This window comes from Sapajus apella, unplaced genomic scaffold (genome assembly GCF_009761245.1).
Source record: "Sapajus apella isolate SASKATOON/1434 unplaced genomic scaffold, GSC_monkey_1.0 scaffold7, whole genome shotgun sequence".
Taxonomy (NCBI): Eukaryota; Metazoa; Chordata; class Mammalia; order Primates; family Cebidae; genus Sapajus; species Sapajus apella.
The window spans coordinates 36,022,649-36,038,060 of record NW_022436947.1 but is presented as its reverse complement, the minus strand read 5'-3'; the positions used below and the strand labels follow the sequence as shown (position 1 = coordinate 36,038,060).

Below are 15,412 nucleotides of genomic sequence, written 5' to 3'. Positions count from 1 at the left end.
ATACCCTCTCATGCCATACTGAAGAATATGATTTAAAACCTCAAAGATTCTTTGCTTGCCCTAAAGCAAGCAGCCACTGCAATAATTTAACTGGAACCTTTTATTACATTAGTCACTAACTTTAAAAATGCAAATCTTCTGAATATAACCAACAACTAAGCATCTTTCTTCCTGTCTGAAAGGCTTATTCTTTTTCTAGGTTTCTTCTTCTAGGTTCTCTGGGAGTTCTTTTCTGTTTTGTTTTTGTTTTCTAGCTTATCAGAACATAAAAAATCCATGCTTACATTCTTCTTAAGTCTTGATTTTCCGCATGTACTCTATAATACATCTGATTTGTATCAGAATCTTGGAATGTATTGTTCAAAAGGAAAGAAGAACCTAATTCCAAACATATCCTGTCTTTATATTTTCTGGTTTGGGTTTAACACGTAAACTGGGTTTAACATATAAACAGTTTTCCAGACTAAAGCCAAGAATGGTATAACTCGAGTGGGTTTTAGTCTAAATGTATCCTAAGAACCCGGAAGCTTCATTGTAGTGGGCATGATAGATACAAAGAACTACGAAGCAAGTCACTCTGTGAGCCCAAAGTCATCCAGGCTCCAACTGAAATTATATATTATTTATATAATTATATATTATTTCCAAACTGATAAGAAAAATGTATTTGGAAATACAACACTTTAGCCTATTGCCAAATACAGCAGTTTTTAGAAACCACACCCACAATCCAGATGCTACAAAGGCACCCATGGGTCTCCCCACCCTCACCTGCATACAGCCCTATTCCTCAGGCCTTCCTCTCAAGCTCTAAGGAAGGCACAACTATCTAAAACACCCCCAACTGTTGTCAAGGTAAAGAGGCCTCCAACTTCTCCTTCTTTTACCATTGGTTCTCATATCAGAATCACCTTAAGGCTAGGAAGCCTCCACCTCCACTGGGGCCCCCTCCCAGAGTTCCTGCTTCTGCAGGTCTGGGGGTGAGGCCCAAGAATGTGCTTTTCTAACATGTTCCCATCAGATGTGAATCTGCAGGACCACACTTTGAGAACCTCTGATATTAAACAAAAAAGAAGGTGCCATTCTAATGCCAAAAGTATTCATACTGGCATGCAGATGTTTGGTTTTCACTGCAACGATTCCCCTGTATTTGGTTTTCTATTTTACAAAATGTAGGACCATGAGGATTCAGATTGCAGGTCTGGGCTCCTGTATTTGTTGGGTAACAAACTTCACATTGTGAATAGCAATGATGGGCTTTTACAACAGGGGAGCAAATACACCTGCTTGTGGCTGAAAACCTTTCACCCTTGATTCAACTGCAAAAAGCCTCACTTGAGAACTAAAATGGGGCTCAATTTAGTAAACTCTCTCCTGAGACCAGCTCACTCAAAAGGAGCAAGATGCTCCAGTGTCATTGGGAGGGGACAGTCCTATCTGGCTCTAAGTGCCGTGACCTCTGGGAGCCTCAGGATGCCTGGAACACAGTAAAGAGATGCAAGGAATGAAAGTATAGCCCATAGATTATTATGTGACCTTGGAGATTAATATGTGGCTTTGGGAGAAAGAAGTCACCTCTCTTGTCTTCATTTTCTGCCTTGAAATTTGGAAACATTATAATGTTATCCTTCGAACAGCTTCTCAAAGGGCAGCATTTTCAGTATGGTTTTGATGGGTTCCTGCACATTCTATGATAGGTGGAAGCCCTTGTGCTTGAGTGCTTGGTGTTTTATTTCCCAGGGCTCCTAGAAAATAGGACTCAAGAGGTTACCAGGGAATATTAAGAAGCCATGAAGTCATTTGGGAGACACCCCTCTGTCGCCCCACCAGCCCTGACTGTGGTGCTGCCAAGGTACACAGCTCTCAGGCAATGCTGTCAGTCCAGAGTCTGATGGGACTAGGGAGCCACAGGGCTACCTCATGGGATGGTGATACATTTTGGCGGCTATTTCTGCAATTTCTTATTTCCCTTTGCGGTTAGAATTCCCTTAGCCTGATCCAAATTCCCAAAGGCAACCTTCCCAGAAATCTCCAGTGCCTGATTGCCAGCACTTCAGAGAACATCATTTGTCTTATTTAATTACTCTGAAGAAAACCGTGAAGACCATTTCACCTTCCTCTCTAACTGTACAATGCTCGGTTCAGTTGCCATTGATGAACCTTTTTTTTTTCCCTCCTTCCCTTTCTGAGTGACTCACCTGAAGATAGAGTTTGAATGGAAACACAGCAGGAACCATGTCCTTTTGAGAAATTCCTCCAAGTAACAAGAAAAAGGAGTGTGGGGATCCCTTGTAATTTAAGTAAATCATTTAGGCAACCTTACTTCACCAGCTTCTTATTGGCCTGTGCAAGATTCTATGTCTAGGAGAGACATCTGGGATGTATTGAACCTGTTCTCCTTCCCCAAACAGTGCTAATCTAGGCTCCTTCTATGACAACCTGGGCTCAGTGTCCTGGTACTAGAGCCCTACTTTGGAAAAAGAAGACGTAGACTCAGGTCCTACAAGGGACCTGTGGATGCTATGGCCAGAGAGATCCTAAGTCCCAAATGCTTCTCATCATATCTTTCATATGCTTTTGGAAACCAGAAGATTGAGTGTGATTTAGATTTGTTATTGCTGTGGGCTCTGAAAGGTCCCCAACCTCCTTGAGTCAATTAATACCCATTCCTGTTGTGCAGAAGCTTGATCTCCCACACCTTGTGCAGAGGTGGTGACCCTACCCACCTCGGTCTCACTCATCCAGAATCAGCTGACTATCAGAATGGCTGAACTGCATTGAGTTCAGATCCTGTGCCTGGTGCAGGGAGAGGGAAGGCAGAAACACACCAGCTACAGACTTGACCACTCCAGAGACTCACCCAAGGGTCATCCTGAGCTCCACAGAATCCCATGGAAGGAATAATTATCTTGATTCCCAAGTGGAATTACAACCCTTCACTCTATTTCTCCAGTTTTCCAGCAACCACGTGTGTCTGCAGGAACTTCCTGAGCCCACTTACATCCACTGCATCTCCCACACACAACTCCTCCTACTTAGGCCAATCTATCCCCCTCTGCCCTAGGGCTCCCTCTCACTCCCACTATCATCCACCGCTTCTCCACCCCTGGAGTTGTCAGGCAGAGGCCCTCGCAGTGCAGCCGTTGGGTCCCCCGGCTCTGGACCAGGCTGCCTCTGTTGAAATCCAGGCTGCAACACTTACACACTGTCATAGTCAGCAACCATTCTATGTTTCGGCATCCTCTCCTCTAAAATGGAGATAATGATAACAGAGCTAATGTCAGAGAGATGTCAGAAGGATTCAATTAAATGGAATTATTTTATGTGGAGTACTTGCCATAATGCCTAGCGAAATAAATGGGAGCCATTATTATTCTTCAAGACTGAATTCAAATGCCACATTTACTCTTTAGGATCTCTTCCTTCGCTCTTTTGCTCCCTGGACATAAGCCTTCAATAGCTATTATCACATGTAGCTTCATAATGCACAGCACACCCCTGAAGCCTGATACCTGCAAGACTTGGCCCTGCCACTTAATAGCTGTATGATCTCTATGCCTTATTTTCTTTTTCTATTGAATGGGACTAGTAATAGCACTCACCTCATGGGGTGGTTATGAGGATTAAGCAGGTCATACGTGTAAAGCACATCAGCAGTGTGTGATGCATAGGAAGCATCCCATAACATAACCACTCTCATCATTGAGTGTTCAATTGTCTGTCTCTTTCACTAGACTTCAAGCTCCTGGGGCAGGGAAATGCTTTATTTTTGTATCTTCCAAAACCAAAGTATAGTTTGGAAAACAGGAGAAACACAGAGGAAGGGTTGTAATTCCACTTGGGAATCAAGATAATTATTCCTTCCATGAGCGTCCGTGGAATTCAGGACGCCTCTTGGGTAAGTCTCTGGAGTGGTCATGCCTGTGGCTGGTGTGTTCCTGCCTCCCCTCTCCCTGCACCAGGCACAGGATCTGAACTCCATGCGATTCAGCTGTTCTGATAGTCAGCTGATTCTGGAGGAGTGACGTCTGCACAAGGTTGTGGGAGATTAAGCTCCTGGACTTCTGATCTCTAGTATTTGTTTCCTTGCTTTCTTCTTTTCTCCATGAACACTGATTCAGCACTGATAAGTGCTGGCCACTGCCAAACTTGATAGAACATGCAGCAGGTCTGACTCGACCACAGTCCATCGCCTTCTCACCAGAGCTGTGGTTGAGCTATAAGGCTCCGTCTCTGGAGCAGAGTCTCACAGCTAAAGCTCCTACCTGGAACTCTTCTAGCCAGCATAAACTTGTGTTTTGTCTTGTTTTGTTTTGTTTTTAAGTAAACTTTAATCTATGTCGTGGCTCATAATGTGCTAGAAGTGAGGGAAGGAAGTTTGAATTTTACAAGTATATGACCAGAGAGGCAATCATTTACAAAAGGCAATCAAGGGGAATTCCCTCCATCCACAAGCTTGCTAAACACCAGCCCTTGGCCCCCCCAGTGGCCCCTCCTCTTGTGCAGATCTGTACTGATGTGGTTTTGTCTACAGGCAGAGCTCCCTCATCCACAAGGATAGAGCCCCACCCCACAGACTGGTGTCCACTTCCCACCTGTGAGTGAGTTCTAGTGCAGAAGCTTCACGGGAACCAAGAATCCTTGACAGAAAGGGAACCAGAGCAAAGACCCCAACAGGGTTCTTGCTCCCACTGCCAGCAAGTCCTTGACACCTCCATTCTTTGATGAGCATGTCCCCATAAGTCCTCACCTATCCCCTAAACTTTCCCTTCATCTCCTTTCCCTTAACTAAAATCTGAACCTGCCCTGAAGACTCCACTTCTGTAGCCCTGCCCAGAGAACACAGCTCCCTCTCCTACAGCTTTGTAAGGCAGCAGTGACAGTATACTTCTTGGTCTCTAATGCCACTTCCAGAGCATATCCTGGCACCCTGGTACCATAAAAACAAACAAGGGGGGGAACTTTCCTTTGAGATTGATGTCACCAGGCTGCCTCTCTCACAGCCTTTCCTCATCGCTGTCACTTCTAACCGCCCACCCCTGCTTGCTTTCTAAATACTTTGACAGCTGGTCCCGAGTTTTCCTCTACTCTCAAATCCTACCACCTTTTCACACATCTCTTTTGTCCACATCAGTGACCATCCATATGAATGAAGTTTCTCAGTCCTTTGATTTTCTCAATTTCAGTGCCTTCTTCTCCATGCAAGCCACCTTCTGAGGATCCCAGACTCTGCCACTACTTACCACCACTGAAAAAACGAAACTGGATATCCATTCTCTGTCCTTCAACCTGATCAAGACCTTGATCCCTCAGACTTGACTTTCTCCCCTTGTCATCACTTGATTTCTGACCAGTGTGCCTTCACCTCAACCCTTTCTTTGCCAACATCCTCAACTCCTTTGCCATGTACCATGTTGGAGTCCATCAGGAAGCCAAACCCAGGTTAATCCAACTCTGTCCTCTTTGAGTCTACACCTGGACTGTTAAGAATACCAGAGGGGAAAAAACATCATATAACCACAGAAATAGTACCATTCTTAAGGATACAATTTTTCCTTGTTTCTCTGCTTGGTCCCCTACTGTCCCACCTAGTGGATATTTCAGGTGTTCTTTCTTCTCCTAAAAGTCCTATCTCAACAATTCCCTGACCAGTCAGCACACAACCTTGTTTCCTACTTCACGGGAGAAATAGGTACCATCAGATAAAGTAGCCTACCACCTTATGGCTGCTACACATCTACATATTTATCTTCCTCTATGTCATCATTGTTCTCATCTCTCCTGTCAGTGGAAGGGGGGAGTCCTTCCTTCTGTGTCAGCCAAATTCCTCTGCTTGAACACTGGGACACATGCCCTCTGCTTTCTGTGGAATACTTACTGTATCTATTTGTCCAGTGCCTCTCTTCACCATCTCCTGCATTTTGTATTTTTCCCATCATCACTGAAATACGCTCATCTACTAACTGTAAAATAAAAACCTTTTCTCAATCCACGTCTATCCTCTTTCTTCATCATGAAGCTCCTTGTCAGAGTTATTTTCTCCTTCTGCCTCTACCTTCTTATTGTAAACTGTCTTCTGAACTTATCAGACTTTCTCCAATGTCACCAGTGACATCCATGCCATTAAACCCAAAGGACACTATTCAGTCCTTATACTTTTCTACTTTTCAGCAGAATTTGACATTGATAACCACTCCTTCCTACTTGAAGTACTCCTTTCTTTTGGCTTCCATGACACCATACTCTCCTTGTTTTCCTCCTTACCATGTACTCTTCTTTGAAGACCTTGCTTCCTCTGTTTGCCTCTTAAATATTCATGTTCTTTGTGACTCTACTATTGAAAATTGTTCCAGTTATCTATCATCATAGAGCAAACTACCCTGAAACTTAATTACTGAAAACAGCAACCATTCTATCATCCTTATAGTATCAAGGGCTAGGAATTCAGGGAGGGCTCTGCAGGGCAATTATTCTGCTCCACATGGCATCATGCATGGTATTCAGCTAATGAGGTTCTAAGATGGCTTCACTCACATGTCTAGCACCTTGGCAGTGGTAACCAGAAAATTGGGATTCCGTTCCTTTACATGCAGCCTCAGAACTTCTCCACATGGTCTCTTCAGCAAAGTTGTCAATCTTCTCACAATGCAGTTTAGCAATTGAAGAACAAGTGCTCCAAGAGAAAGGAAAATAAGCTAGCAGTCTCTTAGAGGCTGAGCCTGGAACCTGACACATCATTACTTCCTCCTTATTCTGTTAATCAACTAGTCATAAGCTCATCAGGATTCAAGGGGAGTAAATATAGACTCCACCTCTGAGTGGGAGGAAGGGACCAAGTATTTGTCGTCCACAACAACCTTCTTCTCTTCAACAAAAAGACATATTCTGCATAGTCACCACCATCTTTCTCCTGGCTTACTGCAATACTTCCTAACTGGTCTCCTGCTCCCATGTATGTGCATTCCATTATCCACAGTGAAGCCAGAGCAACATTTCTGTAATACATATCGTGTCATAGCACATTATTCTCCTGACTGAACCACTTTAACAGCTTCCCATTGCCTTTAGGGGGAAGCCCAAATTCCTTAGCATAGCCAACTAGGTCCTTTGTGATTTGTCCTTTGCTGATACCTCCACCTTCACCTCTCACCACGTCTTTCTTATACTCTACACTCTACAATATTGATGTCCACAAGCATGTCATGCTTTCACTTATCTCCAAGCCTTTGTACATTCTGTTCCCTTTGTAGTAATCTTCTACCCAGCATCCCCCATTTCCACTTCCCATGGATGAACACACATGCGCGTGCGCGCACACACACACACACACACACACACACATATACACACATTGTCTTCTTTCATCCCTCCTTCAGATCTTGGCTTAAAGAAATGGCTCTCAAATCACTTGTGCAATCCAGAGCAGGCATCAGTATCAACGGGGAACTTGTTAGAAATGCAAATTCTCAAGAGCAGCTTTGGACTAGGGAATCAGGAGCACTAGATGTGGGGACCAGAAATCACATTTTAACAACCCCACAAGGTGCTTCTGGTACACTGAAGTCAGAATCACTGGCTTAAATGGCATTTCCTCCAGGAAGCTTTCTCGAACTTAACTCTCTACCCAACAAGGAATAGCGACCTCTCCTGTGTGTTTCCACAGTTCCCCATCCTTATCCTGACCATAACCCTTCTCACAGTATAGTACAAATGCCTACATACTTTTTTAACCCCAGTGGGCTCTCTCTTAGCTCCCACAGGCAGGAACTGTATCTTGTTTACTGCTGAATAGCCAGCATCTACATAATGCCTGTCACGTTAGTAGCTCAATAAGAAGTGTTGAAGCCAAGATTCAAACCCAAGTATGCATCACAATCTTCTAGAAAGGTAGATTGCAAACACCAAAAATAAGAAATGTAATGCACTGAAGATATTTGTAATCAGCAATTGGGATCCAGCTTCAGAAAAATGCTTTGATCCTTGCATAATAGAAAGGAGATTCTGAGTAGCTACAGGATACCTAACTACAAAAGACTGTGATAAAACCCCAGAGGGAAAGATATACACTGTTGAACCTATCTAAAGCCCTGAAAATAGACCACCTGACTCTAGCCCTGAAATTGGATAAACCAAGCTCATCATCTTCCCATTTCGGCTCAACCATTTCTTCCTCCACTGCTTGTATTTTAGTACACTATGTTTACTGGAGTTTCTCAAATGCCACTAAATCTTTGGAAATTTGGCAGAAAAAAAGAATCTGGGTCATGCAACTGTGAAATCTAAATAAGGTGTAATTAACATGTCTATCAACTTTCACAGAAATGATGCTAGTTTGCAAACTATTCATTAATTCTGCACAATAGCAGAAACTGGTACAATGCAGACACCAAGCTGAAGATGAGAGGCTCAATGCAGTGCCAACCCAGAGTGCTGCTGGTGATGTATAAGAATGAACTGCTTCTATTTTCTGCATGGAGAGCTATGACTATTTAAGAATTTGGGACTGGAATGGCCAAAGAGTGGTAGTATAATCACTGACCCTCAATCTTTAAATGTAACCTTGTTGATTTACAAAATACTCTCCAAATTATGAAAAACATTTCATAAATTCCTTGGGAACTTGGGGAAATGAGCTCTTCTCAATAGAAATAAAACATCAAAATGGCTACATCTGAAAATCAGGAAAGAACTGAATTCAAATCCCAGATCCCAACCAACAGTGTAGCCTACTTAACATTTCGGGACCTCGCCTGAAAAATCTGGTAATAGTACCTCTACAGAATGTTGTTTTGTGGATTAATAAAATAAGGCACATACTCTGCTCAGCAAACAGCTAATTTGCCAAATAACTATTATTTCTACTCTTTCCAGATAGAATTAGATAATGATATCAAAAACCAAGTGGACTAGGAAAAGAAGTACAGCAGTTCCTCAAAAAATTAAAAATGGAATTACCATATCCCATTTGTGGAAACACATCCCAAAGAATTCAAAGCAAGATCTCAAAGAGATATTTGCACACCCATGTTCACTACAGCATTATATTCACAATAGTAGTAGAAGCAACCTGAATGTCCATTGACAGATGAATGAATAAACAAAATGTCAAAGACAAACTCCCAAGATCTCACTTATATGAGAGATCTAAAGTTGTCAAACTCATGAAGGTAGGAAGTAGAATGAGAATTGTCAAGGGCAGGGAAGGGGAAATGGGGAGCCATTGCTTAGCAGGTCTGGAGTTACAGTTTTACAAGATGAAAAAGTTCTGGATATCCATTACATACAATGTGAATATAATTAATGCTGTGGAAATATACACTTATAAATGATTAAGATGGTAAATTTTAGGCTATATGGTTTTTTATCATCATCCAAAAATATTTCTCAATTGTTTTTAAAAAGTGGACCTGCTTCACTCTCTTTGTTTCTTCTAATAGTGTGTCTTCCTGCATCCCTTGACACTCTGTCTGAGTCTCCTTCATTCCCTCTCTGTCTTCTTTCACATGCCGTTTGGTTGTTGAGATTCCTCGGGGCTCCATCCTCAGCCATCCTCTCTTCTTGCTGTCACTCTCCCAAGGACTTCAGCCACTTCTCCAGCTTTGCCAGCCCTCTCCATACATGCAGATAACTGTTGTTCACTGCTCTACTTCTAGTCTCCAAAATAGAGCCTAGAGCTTAGTAGGCACCAATAAAACTCTGCTAAGCAAGTAAATATCTAGAACTCTAGCTCCTACGCAACTCGAAGCTTCAAGAGCCATATTTCCAACTACTTTCTGAACACCTCCAGCTGGCTGTCCCATAGGTCCCTCAAATTCAACATGTCCGAAATTAATTCTCTGATGGGAATAAAAAGGCTTCTCCTCTTGATCTTGGTTAATATTGCCCTCAATATTCTCCCATCCTGCTTTCACTGGCTGTCCAAACCCTGTGGATCTTAACCTAGAAATGTCTTGAGACTCTGGCCACTTCTCTCCCTGCCACGGCCTCATAATTTCTGAAGTGGGCTACTGTGATAACTTTCTCCTTACCTGTTTCCTTCTCCAAGAAGTTCATTCCCCACACTAGTGTTAGATTTTTCTTTCTAAAGGGAAAATTTCATTATACAGCTTTACTGCTTAAACCTTGACCACACTGGTACCATCATAGGCTCCTATCGCCTACAGGGTTAATTCCACAAGCATTGATTGGGCCATCCTGTATTCTGGCTCCCATTGGTTCCTCCAGTCCTTGCTCCCAGAAACCCTAAATCTGCCAAATTGCAAACACACTTGCCCTCTGCACGATGCCCTTCTGTACCTCCACATGCATTGTGTCCGTGTCAGACACTCGTGTGGAAAGACTGTCCACTATTCCCAATCTTCCCTTCCCGAAAGTAACTGGTGCCTTGTGAATAATGAGTAAACACCTACCAAGGAGCCACATAGCTATTATGCAAACCATTTCATCTTTTAAAAATTTCCTCCTCAGCACAGGGGTCTAAGCAGCTTAGCCACTGGTTACAGACTGAAATGTGTATATAAAATTCAGTGACCCACAAGGAAAGATGAAAGAGCAGAGAGTGGGGGATTTAACTGGCAATATTTAGAATTATAATCTTCAATTTTATCAAACTAGTATAATGGTCAGGAGCTGCTTGCTCAGTTTTCTCATCTGTCACATGAGAATAAAAATAACACCTAACTTATAGCATTGTCAAACTTTGATGAGGTGATATATAAAGTGATTAACCCTATATCTATTATAATGTAATCCTTAATAAATGGAAGATATTGTTACCATAGAATCAACTTTCTCAATCTGCTACTTAGTCGTGCATTCTCACTTCTAACTAACAGATCTCATTAATATCTCTAGTGCCACTAGTATAATTCCTTGTAGGCAGAGGAGTAAGATGGATTGAAATAATAGGTGCCATTCTAAACACAGTAAGATGAAAATCTCTGGTCCTGTCAAATAAGACTACTATTGTGTGGTGTGTGTGTGTGTGTGTGTGTGTGTGTGTGTGTGTGTGATGTACACACACTATATGAAACTTGAAGGAAAGATTTATATACCTAATAATGTTGTTACATATGGCTAGTGCAATCTAATTCTGCTCATTTGTTCTAATTACACAATTAAGTTTAATTACCAGGACCATATGAATGCAATTCCATTACTAGAAAATTAACTTTTAAAATAACATCGTGATATATTTAATAAAAGCCCAGCATTGTTCAGAACCAATAGTTCTAGAAAATCCTTTTATTGTGCCCTCTAATTAAGTAGGCCTAATTGCAGTCTCAAATTATTATAGTACGTCTTTGCTATTGCAAGCCATTTACTTTTATGTTTTGTTCTGTTTTCTTGCTTTTAAATATTTTCAGTACTGGGCATTGGGATAAATATCCTTCCATTTCTAAAAGGGACTGTTCTCATAGTTGCATTGAGAACCTCTCAGTGAAACTCAGCCTCATTACTGAAGCCTCATGTTATTCCACTTATGCGCTCTGTCCTTCAAGCATAGGAAAGTCTCACAATTGCTTTCAGTATCATTTGGCCGATTTCTGGAAATACAAAAGCTGTGAGGCTGAAAATTAATGTTAGCTCATTCCCGGTACAGTCATGTGGCCTTAAACCATAGAAAGCATGAAAACAATAGATTTGCGGTGGTTATTGTCTTTCTTCAGGCTGCTATCACAGAACACCATAGACTGAGTGGCTTATAAACAACAGAAACTTATTTCTCACAGTTCTGCAGGTTGAGTAGTCCAAGATTAAGGCACCAACAGATTTGGTGTCTGATGAAGACCTGCTTCCTGGTTTGTAGGTGTCATTCTTCTCCTTATGTCCTCTCATAGCATAAGGATGAGAGGGCTATCCAAAATCTCTTTTTTGTGACAAGGTCTTGCTTTGTAACCCAGGCTGGAGTGCAGTGGCACAATCACAGTTCACTGCAGCCATGAATTCTTGGGCTCAAGCCATCTTCCCACCTCAGTCTCCAGAGTAGCAGAGACTACAGGTGCATGCCATTATACCTGGCTGATTTTGTGTGTGTATGTGATGGGATCTTCCTGTGTTGCCAGGCTGGTAACAAACTCCTGGGCTCCTCCCGCCCTAGCCTCCCACAGTGCTGGGATTTCAGGTGTGAGCCACTGCTTGGTGTGAGCCACTGCATTCCTGGGGGCTCCACCCTTATGACCTATTCACTTCCCAAAGCCCACCCCCTAATACCATCACATTGGAGGTTAGGTTTTCAACAAATGAATTAAAGGGGCTTGGAGAGACACAAACATTCAGCATGTAGCAGCTATCTTCGTTGCATTCTTTCTTATTGAATTTTTAAACCCTGTGCATCACAACCTATCCCTAGTGGTTCTTTTATACAGTGTGTGGTACCACAGGAAAAACAGAAACCATTTTTTTCTGTTCACATATGGGGGAAAACATAATTCCTTTCTGAGGAGTATTCTCAGCAGGTATCCTGGTTCTGTTCTTAAAATCTCTGACACATGATGTAGGTCAACTAATTTATAGTCTAATAGGCAGAACAGAATCACCTACAGCCTAAATGTTAGGAAGCTCAGCACACGTGTATCCAGGGATCTGAAATGGCTCTTCAAGATAGTGTTTTCCAGAAGGCATCAGAGATACTTTCTCCTGAGTCCTGCCAGCGACAGCCTCTCAGACTGACTCCTCTGTTAACTTAGCACAGTCCTCATACACCATTTCACACTTTATCTTTTCAATCTATTGTAGGGCTTCTTCCAAAAAACCTATAAGAACCTTTTTCTGTTACTTTTGCACTCACGCTGTTAAAAAGTCTGTAGTGGCCTATTTCATGCTTAAATTATAGATGTGAAAAGTTAGACTGAGCCCGGAGTTCCAGGTCTAATGCTTTCTCACTGACTAAAGCCAGTTGGTACTGTGACTGTCTTGTTTTTTTAATGAGAAAAAAGCTGTCTTCTCCCTGCCTTCCTTATGTGAAAGCTGTGAAAATTGCTGAAGTCTAAAAAATGCTACATCAACAATTGGAGCATGTGACCATTTGAAGGCAAGGATATATTTTCCTGAGTGTTGAGGAGAGTTATCCAAATCAAACTGGTCACTCCCTCATTATTCCTTTTCTCCTTCACTCATTCCCTCTCTCACTCCTCAACAAGACTGCATTTACACAAGAGTTGTGGTATAAAGTCAGTAGGCAAGGCAAAATGCATAGCTGAAGGTACCCTTGAAATCTCTTTAACAAGGCACCACCATTTCCTAAGTCCACTATGGCAAGCCTATCTTTCCACTGATGATGGACGTAATTGCTGCTTCTTGGTAAAGCATCTTTATTGTATTTATGGACCACGCTTTTTTTTCAAAAAAAAAAAAAAGTGTTTCTTTAAACTCCGAAATGCACAACACAGCAAGAGGCTTATGCTATGGAAAACACAGGGGAACTGAGGATTGAGAGAAGTGTGGAATTCACAGCCCCTGCTACCTGCTTACCAATAGCTCATCTTCCATAAATGGGAAGGAAGACCAGTAACCAGCCTAAACTGTTTAAATGATCTCTTTCTCTCCCTCTCTCACACACAGACACATACACTCCGACTATAGCTTGATAAGCACATAGTGTTCTTGGTGAGTATAAAAAGAGAACCTAACTCAGTCTTGGCCACAGAGGTCAGGAATGTGAGTTAGGACTCTTAGCTCCAACAGACTCTTGGAGTTGACAGAAATGTTAAGGGGTCATTTTTAACCGGGTTGGGTTTCTGGGCTTTTCCATGTTCCAGCCAGTCTTCAGCTATCTTAATGGAAAGCCACCATGCAGAAAGCAAAAGTAAGATTAACAGCACAGACTCCACCTTTCTGTCCCATTACCCAGCCTACTAGGAGTAAGAAATGTTGGCTCCTATTTTCAGGTGTCAGTGACTTCCATGCCCCCTCCCCCAATTTTACATTATATCTATATGTATCTTAATGTGGATTTGCACAGCTTAAAGCGGGAAAAAAAAAAAAAAAACAGAAAAAAATTACGTAATGTAGCCATCCATTCGTAAACTATGTTTTTTCCCTCCATTGTTAAGTCTCCAACTCTGATCATTAATATTATCTACTCTGAGTTCAGGCGGCTGTGGTTGACTTAGATGCCCTTCAAGAGAATTCCTCCCATACACATCTTAATGAAGAGTGATCCCTTTAACAAGACTCTTGTCAATATCCAGACTGATTATGGGCCCTAGCTTGTCCTAGCAGTTTTTTCGATCTACTATACAATGAAGGCACTAAATTAGCATTATATATTGTAGGATATGCCAGCCAAGAAAATCTGTCTCTGGGTTTCTGAATTTCCTGATTTATCCTGCTAGGTTTTTGCATTCAAAACTGCCTTTCATGATAAGAAACAAGCCAATGAAGGCACCTTGCTGAATAGTGTAAACCAGGTGGACCGTGTTTCTTCACCAGGGCTCCATACTCTAGCCTAGCTACTTGGTTGCTTCCAAATGCAATACCAAGTGTTGAAATCGAGACTGAAGCTTTAAAGGATGTGGGTCCTCATAGCCTGACCTTCCATTTACCACCCAAGGCAATTTTCCCCACAAATTCCAAAATTTCCTTATACGTGCTAAAATCAAGATGTTTCCAGAGTTGCCTTTTTCCCTCCCCAGGGAGGATTCATGTACCCTGCTGCTATCCATAGACAGAGCCTGCTTGTCTACAGTGTGCAATTCACCTAGGTCCTATCTCCTGTCTGAAAATCTTTGCCTGGCTATATATATGTATCCTTTCTGGAATCTGCTCGCACTTTTTTTTTTTTTTGTATCATCCAGTTTTGCCGTGTCTTATTTATTCTTTATTTCAGGACCACATTCCCCAACCAGAGAATAAACCACCTGTGTGCAGCATTGTATCCTGTTTTCCTTTTGAAACACATGGTTCTTAAAGCAAGCCTTTAGTAATCTTAATTCCTATCTGATTTATGTCAGGATACCAGGCCCATCTTCTAGAATTTACCCTCCCGGAATATGTTAAGCAGGAAAGATGGACATTATAGTGCAGTGAAATTCATATCTGACCAGTTGTTAGAAGACTAGATTCCTAGTCATTTTTGACCTTGGACAAGTGACATAACATTTTCAAGCCCCATTTTCCTTGCATACAAAATGAATACCTTATATACCTACTTCCCAGTTTCAAGTAAAGACATCAAATAAAACAGGACAAGTCATTTGTGTCTATGAAATACTACTCAAATGTATGTTTGTATTATTAACTCATTTGGTCTTTCTCCACATGGTTGACCTAAATGAAAAGCACAGATAGACCATCTTGAACTTTCTGGGAGATCTTCCACAAATTTTAGTCTTTACCATTGTTTTCCTAATATTCTATTATTATTTCTATAACTTGCCACCTTTTACTTTCAGCTTCTTGTTGGTGTAAT

The 15,412-nt window shown here is 41.8% G+C and overlaps 1 protein-coding gene across 3 annotated transcripts in view; it reads left to right on the top strand.

The window, feature by feature from the left end:
- Positions 1–15,412, top strand: part of LHFPL3 (LHFPL tetraspan subfamily member 3) — a 539,792-nt gene that overhangs the window by 406,955 nt on the left and 117,425 nt on the right. The window lies entirely within an intron of this gene.